Below are 9,250 nucleotides of genomic sequence, written 5' to 3' on the forward strand. Positions count from 1 at the left end.
TACAATATTGAATGCCAAAAAAACAAAACGAAGTAGAGAATTTACGCTAATGACGCTAGTTTCTGTTGATATATTTCATGGAGATGCTGGAAGAATTCATCGCCTTGACTATCAACAGACCGATATCCTATCTTTGGTTGTAATTCATACCAATGACTAAATGGCACGTTAACGCCGAGCTTGTAAAATGAACCACAATAACATATACAACGTGTGTTCACGCGAAACTTCAGACAATATTTCAGCACACCAGGCAATGGACAGCAACCTGGTAGGTTATTACCTAAGATCAAACAAGTAAAAAAACAAATATTTGTGGGAAATTTCTATCGGCTACTTATGTCCATTTATGCATATCTAATAATATACTTCAATGTTTCAATAACTTGATTAGCCTAAAGTATTATATATATATATTAAATGCTTTACATTATTTGTTTCCTTTATGTTTTATGCATCAATTTCATAGTGACGTTATGGACAGCCTGAACAGTATGTGACCGCGACCACAATAAAATAGATTAGATAGATGTAACAAAAACCGATTCAAATGTTTTGTAGTGTCTTGCATGAATTCTGAAAGACAGTGTGAAATATTAACCAGTTTAAAAACAAAACTCGGGAAGTAATTTGTACCTTGTGCATAGATGCAGAGAACAGGAGACGAAGAAACAAGAAACGTCTCCAAGGTGAGGACATTCCCCAAATATTACCCTTTAATATGAAATTAAAGAAATTACTAGAGCCTAATTTTCAATTGTGGATTAGTATTCTAAGGTGAGTTCAAGTTGCTAAAGTTATTATATTTACATACTACTGACTATGTTAAATATCGTATAAGTATTTCCCCACCCCTCCGTAACGGGCACCATGGAGAATATATGAGTACGGTGTAAGTCAGGCTGCGGTTGGAAGGCAATCCCATTACATTGAATGATGAGGTAGTGTTGATTGTAAAAAGAAGTTACAGCTATTCTTCCTCATCCTCCTACTCTTCCGCAGAGGACTCTTGGGATCCCTGCTCTTTCTTCTCTTGAAAGCAACAAGAGGACAATATTACAGCTTTCTACATGCTACAGGGATGTGCACAGTCCATTTCAGTGTCATATCTACCACACCCATGGCAGCAACATACATTTTTCACAAGCAGACCTCAACAATACAGGCAGTGTTCTAAAACCCATGTAATAAGCAATCTTAAGAGGAACCGCGATAATGTACAAAAGGACACCAGAATAGTGTTACTACCTCCTTTTTGGGTGGCCGTCTGTCGTAAAAGCAGCTATATGTTCAAGGTGGAATTCAACAAAACAGGTGCAAACATTATATAGTAAATATACAGTATTATATAATTGTCTATGATGCCAACACCTTTGGCCAAGCAGAATGTGTTGTGTAGCACTCCATGTATTATTGGCAGCAGTGGGGAGAGGCAGATCGTTCAGCCCAGGGCAAGCAGGGGGTTCAGAGGCTGTTACTACAGGTGCTGCTGGCAGTGCTTGGCCCAGAGGGATAAGGGTACAGTCAGCACGCCATCTGGCGCACTTACTATTGTATATGGACATGAGTGATGTCGTGTATTGTACTGGTGTCTTGAGGATAGGCATTTACACAGGGCACAGGCGTTCTAATCCAAACTGATTCATAAAAACATTCAGCAGTGAAGTATAACAAAGGATGTTCTCCCAACTATCCTCACATGGAGTAACTTTGCCTGAGGCCTGAAAACCAATGTTAGCTTAGTGGGCTAATGTTGTCTTGAAATGTGCAGATGATGCAAGTTCAATACTCGGGCTATTACACATGACATATTGCCACTTTTTATTTAATTTTTAAAAAATGTACTAGGCAAGTCACATAAGAACAACAACTTATTTACAATGACGGCCTACACCGGCCAAACCCAGAAGACACTGGGCCAATTGTGCGTCGCCCTATGGGTGTCACGTAGCGGAACAGATGAACCCAAGAGCAGACTCAGACGAGGAGACTGGGATGAGGTAACCAAGGTATCTATTGAAACACGGGGAAGATTGGGTGCAGGCCAGGGGAAGCCCGGTGCGGAAGCTGGAGTGAGGGGAGTTGGGACTAGGTAAGCAGGTCTGGAGAGGAATCCAAGGACACAGTGCAGTGGGGAGGGGGGGGGGGGGTCCAGGACAGAGTAGGGACTGACAAACTGTAGACAAAGTCAGAGTGGGCAGCGGAGAGGAAAACAGTGTCAGGCAAGGGAAACCAAAATCCAAGCAGGAACAAATGGCTAAAACCGCAGACTGACACAGCAGAGGTTACGATCTGGTAGCATGGAAGTGTCAGGGCTGAGTATTTGTAGAGGTCTTGATTATGGCCAGATTGCAGCTGGTGGGGATCTGCTTTGCCTCCAGCACACCTGTCTCCACCCACACAATCACACACACACAGAGGAAGAGGGAGAGAGCACTGGGGGTGTGGCGGCAGGTTAGGCAGACACAGGATGAGAAGTAGAGGGCGTGGCAGGAACAGATGTAACAATGGGACTCCCAATCACATCTGTTCGATACAGCCTGTATTCGAACCAGGGTGTCTGTAATGACACCTCAAGCACTGAGATGCAGTGCCTAAGACCACTGCTTCACTCAGGAGCCCCGAGTCAATTTTTGTAAACCTAATCTCAGGGAAAGCAATGTAATTATTTACTGTTTGTTGAATTATAACTGGCTATGTAAATATTTACTATTTGTTGAAGCATAAAGAACTGGACCTTATTGATGAAGGGGTGGGGTTCGGGTGCATTACAGTGACTTTAGTTTTACAAAAACTGACATTGGGGTCCATGACTGGTCTTTCTTCTAGCCAGGCTCAGAGTTAAATATCTAATAGCAATGAATGAATAGGTCTGTGAAAGCTCCTCTGGAGAACAGTGGAGAAAATGGAATCGATAATTCACTATAATTAACACAGTCTGAATAACCTCTTAGTCTCCAAGGACAGGCTTAGTCAAAGGTGTACTTAAGTAAAAATAGGTGTAAGGTGTATTTAAGTAAAAATAGTGCTAGTTAAGTAGTTTTTGGGGGGGATCTTTACTACTTATATTTTTGACAACTTTTACTTTTACTTCACTACATTCCTAAAGAAAATAATTTACTATTTACTCCATAGATTTTCCCTGACACCCAAAAGTACTCCTTACATTTCGAATGTTTAGCAGGACAGGAAAATTGGCCAATTCACGCACTTATCAATAGACCATCCCTGGTCATACCTACTGACTCTGATCTGGCAGATTCACGAAACACAAATGCTTTGTTTGTAAACGAGGTCCGAGTGTTGGAGAGTGCCCCTGGCTCTCCGTAAATAAATAAAAACGAGAAAATGGTGCCGTCTGGTTTGCTTAATATAAGGAATTTGATTTCTACTTTTACTTTTGATATTTAAGTATATTTTAGCAATTACATTTACTTTTGATACTTAAGTATATTTAAAACCAAATACTTTTAGACTTTTACTCAAGTAATATTTTACTGGGTGCCATTTACTTGAGTCATTTTCTATTAAGGTATCTTTACTTTTATTAATTATGACAATTGGGTACTTTTTCCACCACTGGGGTTGGTTATGTTTTATTTTACTTTGAGGCATTTGTGTATCTAGACTTTGTAGGCTAAATGCTTTGATTTGTTTTAAAACGGGGTTTCATGCAATCTGCCCGCTCGACCCCATCCCGTCCTCCCTTCTCCAGACCATCTCTGGAGACCTTCTCCCATTCCTCACTTCCCTCATCAACTCATCCCTGACCACTGGCTGCATTCTCTCTGACTTGGTCTGAGTTGTTCCCCTCCTCAAGAAACCAACACTCGACTCATCTGACGTCAAAAACTATAGACCTGTATCCCTTCTTTCTTTTATTTCCAAAACACTTGACCCTGCTCTGTCTTTGATCAACTATCTCGTTATCTCTGTAAGAAGTATATTCTTGACCCTAACCAGTTCTTGACCCTAACCAACCTTCAAGACGGGTCACTCAACCGAGACTGCTTTTCTCTGTGTCAGGGAGCCTCTCCGCACTGACAAAGCTGACTCTCTCCTCTGTTCTCAACCTCTTAGATCTATCCGCTGCTTTTGACACCGTGAACCATCAGATCCTCCTCTCCACCCTCACAGGGCTGGGCGTCTCAGGCGCTGAACACTATTGGATTGCATCCTACCTGGCAGATCTCTCCTACCAGGTGATGTAGAGAGGATCTGTGTATGCACGACATACTCTCACTACTGGTGTCCCCCAGGGCTCGGTTCTAGGCCCTCTCCTCTTCTCTCTATGCACCAAGTCACTCGGCTCCGTCATATCCTCACATGGTCTCTCCTATCATTGCTATGCGGATGACACGCGGATGACACTCAACTACTTTTTTCCTTCCCCCCCTTCTGACATGCCTGGCAGATAGCGCAACTTTGATGTCGGCCCACAACCTCAAGCTTAATCTCGACAAGACGGAACTGCTGTTCCTCCCAGGGAAGGCCTGCCCGCTCAAAGACCCCTCCATCACGGTTGACAACTCCACAGTGTTGCCCTCCCAGAGTTCAAATAACCTTGGCATGACCATGGACAACACCCTGTCATTCTCTGTAAACATCAAAGCAGTGACCCGCTCCTGCAGGTTCATTCTCTACAACATCCGTAGAGTACGACCCTACCTCACACAGGAAGAGGCGCAGGTAATAATCCAGGCACTTATCCTCTCCCGTCTGGAATACTGCAACTCGCTGTTGGCTGGGCTACCTGCTTGTGCCATCCAACCCCTGCAACTTATCCAGAAGGCTGCAGCCCGCCTGGTTTTCAACCTGCCCAAGTCCTCTCATGTCACCCCGCTCCTCCGGACACACGCCACTAGCTTCCAGGCGAAGCTTGCATCCACTACAAGACCATGGTGCATACCTACAGAACTGCAAGAGGAATAGCAAGAGGAACTGCCCCTCCCTACCTTCAGGCTATGCTCATTACGCTACACTCGCATTAACATCTTCTAACCATGTGTATGTGACCAATAAAATCTGTTTTGATATGAAACCCTACACCCCAACCCGAGCACTCTGTTCTGCCACCTCAGTTCTCTTGGCTCTCCTTATACAGAAATAACAAAACATGCCGAAAAGCTGCTGTATAGTTCAATGTACATGTAACCATGTCAAAAATCTGGACATACGGTGTGCAATGCTCCCACGTAGGGAACTAGAACCTGCGAGAAGAGCCCTGTGGCTTCAGGCTATTCAGGGTGGGAGAGTGGAAAATGTGTCCAAGAAGCTAGTCGAAGCGATGTGTGTGGAAAACATTTAATCACAGATAAGACATTTAACTTGTTTAGTATAGTCCATTTGAATCTTCACTCACTACTTGTAGCTGTATAGTCCGTTTTTTTGTGTTGTTGTTCTTGGCTAGCTTAATGTTTCCGGTCGGTAGCACTCACATGTGGCTGCTAGCACCGTCATGAAAAGGGGCATGAGTAGTTTTTCTAAGTAGTGAAAATGCTCAGGAGCAGGCAATGTTGAAAAATAATATTTAGACTTGTGCTTGAATGTGACTAACAGAAATGGAATAATGTGTCTCTGAACAAAGGGGGGGGGGGTCAAAATCAAAAGTAACAGTCAGAATCTGGTGTGGTCACCAGCTGCATTAAGTACTCCTCATGGACTGCACCAGATTTGCCAGTTCTTGCTGTGAGATGTTACCCAACTCTTCCACAAAGGCACCTGCAGGTTCCCAGACTTTTCTGGGGCGAATGGCCCTAGCCCTCACCCTCCAATCCAACAGGTCCCAGACGTGCTCAATGGGATTGAGATCCGGGCTCTTCGCTGGCCATGGCAGAACACTGACATTCCTGTCTTGCAAGAAAAAACGCACAGAACAAGAAGTGTGGCTGGTGGCATTGTCATGCTGGAGGGTCATGTCAGGATGAGCCTGCAGGAAGGGTACCACATGAGGGAGGAGGATGTCTTCCCTGTAACGCACAGCGTTGAGATTGCCTGCAATGACAACAAGCTCAGTGCGATGATGCTGTGATACACCGCCCCAGACCATGACTGACCCTCCACCTCCAAATCGATCTCGCTCCAGAGTACAGGCCTCGGTGTAACGCTCATCCCTTTGACGATAAATGAGAATCCGACCATCACTCCTGGTGAGACAAAACCGTGACTCGTCAGTGAAGAGCACTTTTTGCCAGTTCTGTCTGGTCCAGCGATTGTGGGTTTGTGCCCATAGGCGACGTTGTTGTCGGTGATGTCTGGTGAGGACCTGCCTTACAAGAGGCCTTCAAGCCCTCAGTCCAGCCTCTCTCAGCCTAATCTGAGCACTGATGGAGGGATTGTGCGTTTCTGGTGTAACTCGGGCAGTTGTTGTTGCCATCCTGTACCTGTCCCGCAGGTGTGATGTTCTGATGTACCGACCCTGTGCAGGTGTTGTTACACGTGGTTTACCACTGCGAGGACGATTTGCTGTCCGTCCTGTCTCCCTGTAGCACTGTCTTTGGCGTCTCACAGTACAGACATGGCAATTTATTGCCCTGGCCACATCTGCAGTCCTCATGCCTCCTTGCAGCATGCCGAAGGCACATTCACGCAGATGAGCAGGGACCCTGGGCATCTTTCTTTTGGTGTTTTTCAGAGTCTGTAGAAAGGCCTCTTTAGTGTCCTAAGTTTGCATAACTGTGACCTTAATTGCCTACCGTCTCTAAGCTGTTAGTGTCTTAACAACCATTCCACAGGTGCTTGTTCATTAATTGTTTACGGTTCATTGAACAAGCATGGGAAACAGTGTAAACCCTTTACAATGGAGATCTGTGAAGTTATTTGGATTTTTACTAATTATATTTGAAAGACAGGGTTCTGAAAAAGGGATGTTTTTTTCTGAGTTTACATATGAGATGAGTAATGCGAGATATGTAAACATTTTTAAGTGAATGAGATACCGTAGAAAAGTATAGAAAACAGTATATACATGAGATGAGTAATGCCAGATATGTAAACATTAAGTGACTAAGACACCGTAGAATAGTAAAGAATAGGGTATATGCATATGAGATGAGTAATGAGTAGTGCAAGATATGTAACCTATATTAAGTGACTAAGATACTGTAGAATAGTATAGAATGCTATGAGATGAGTAATGCCAGATATGTGAACCTTATTAAAGTGACTAGTCTTCCATTCCTTAAAGTGGCCAGTGGTTCTAGTCTATATCAATAGGCAGCAGCCTCCAATGTGCTAGTGATGGCTGTTTAACAGTCTGATGGTAATGTGTTGGGCAGACTGCACCGCCAACAACCGCAAGGCTCTCCAGAGGGTGGTGCAGTTGCCGTTCCAGGCGGTGATACAGCCCGACAGGATGCATTCAGCTGTGCAGCTGTAAAAGTTTGTGATTTTAGGATTTTAGGTGACAAGCCAAAATTATTTAGCCTCCTGAGGTTGAACAGGCTCTGTTGCACCTTCTTCACCACACTGTCTGTGTGGGTGGTTCATTTCAGTTTGTCAGTGATGTGTACACCAAGGAACTTGAAGCTTTCCACCTTCTCCATTGCGGTCCCGCCAATGTACAGTCGTGGACAAAAGTTTTGATAATGACACAAATATTAATTTCCACAAAGTTTGCTGCTTCAGTTTCTTTAAATGTTTTATCAGATGTTACTATGGAATACTGAAGTATAATTACAAGCATTTCATAAGTGTCAAAGGCTTTTATTGATAAATACATGAAGTTGATGCAAAGAGTCAATATTTGCAGTGTTGACCCTTCTTTTTCAAGACCTCTGCAATCCGCCCTGCCATGCTGTCAATTAACTTCTGGGCCACATCCTGACTGATGGCAGCCCATTCTTGCATAATCAATGCTCGGAGTTTGTCAGAATTTTGGGGGTTTTGTTTGTCCACCCGCCTCTTGAGGATTGACCACAAGTTCTCAATGGGATTAAGGTCTGGGGAGTTTCCTGGCCATGGACCCAAAATATCAATGTTTTGTTCCCCAAGCCACTTAGTTATCACTTTTGCCTTATGGCAAGGTGCTCCATCATGCTGGAAAAGGCATTGTTCGTCACCAAACTGTTCCTGGATGGTTGGAGGAAGTTGCTCTCGGAGGATGTGTTGGTACCATTCTTTATTCATGGCTGTGTTCTTAGGCAGAATTGTGAGTGAGCCCACTCCCTTGGCTGAGAAGCAACCCCACACATGAATGGTCTCAGGATGCTTTACTGTTGGCATGACACAGGACTGATGGTAGCGCTCACCTTGTCTTCTCCGGACAAGCTTTTTTCCAGATGCCCCAAACAATCGGAAAAGGGATTCATCAGAGAAAATGACTTTACCCCAGTCCTCAGCAGTCCAATCCCTGTACCTTTTGCAGAATATCAGTCTGTGCCTGATGTTTTTCCTGGAGAGAAGTGGCTTCTTTGCTGCCCTTCTTGACACCAGGCCATCCTCCAAAAGTCTTCGCCTCACTGTGTGTGCAGATGCACTCACACCTGCCTGCTGCTATTCCTGAGCAAGCTCTGTACTGGTGGTGCCCCGACCCCGCAGCTAAATCAACTTTAGGAAACGATCTTGGCGCTTGCTGGACTTTCTTGGGTGCCCTGAAGCCTTCTTCACAACAATTGAACCACTCTCCTTGAAGTTCTTGATGATCCGATAAATGGTTGATTTAGGTGCAATCTTACTGGCAGCAATATCCTTGCCTGTGAAGCCGTTTTTGTGCAAAGCAATGATGACGGCACGTGTTTCCTTGCAGGTAACCATGTTGGACAGAGGAAGAACAATGATTCCAAGCACCACCCTCCTTTTGAAGCTTCCAGTCTGTTATTTGAACTCAATCAGCATGACAGAGTGATCTCCAGCCTTGTCTTCATCAACACTCACACCTGTGTTAACGTGAGAATTACTGACATGATGTCAGCTGGTCCTTTTGTGGCAGGGCTGTTCTTTTGGGATTCAGTTCATTTGCATGGCAAACAGGGACTTTGCAATTAATTGCAATTCATCTGATCACTCTTCATAACATTCTGGAGTATATGTAAATTGCCATCATACGAACTGAGGCAGCAGACTTTGTGAAAATTAATATTTGTGTCATTCTCAAAACTTTTGGCCATGACTGTAGACGTGCACCCTCTGCTGTTTCCTGAAGTCCACGATCATCTCCTTTGTTTTGTTGAGTGAGAGGTTGTTTTCCAGGCACCACACTCCCAGAGCCCTCACCTCCTCCCTGTAGGCTGTCTCATCATTGATAATCAAG

The sequence above is a fragment of the Oncorhynchus tshawytscha genome, linkage group LG07 (assembly GCF_018296145.1).
Source record: "Oncorhynchus tshawytscha isolate Ot180627B linkage group LG07, Otsh_v2.0, whole genome shotgun sequence".
NCBI classification, from domain to species: domain Eukaryota; kingdom Metazoa; phylum Chordata; class Actinopteri; order Salmoniformes; family Salmonidae; genus Oncorhynchus; species Oncorhynchus tshawytscha.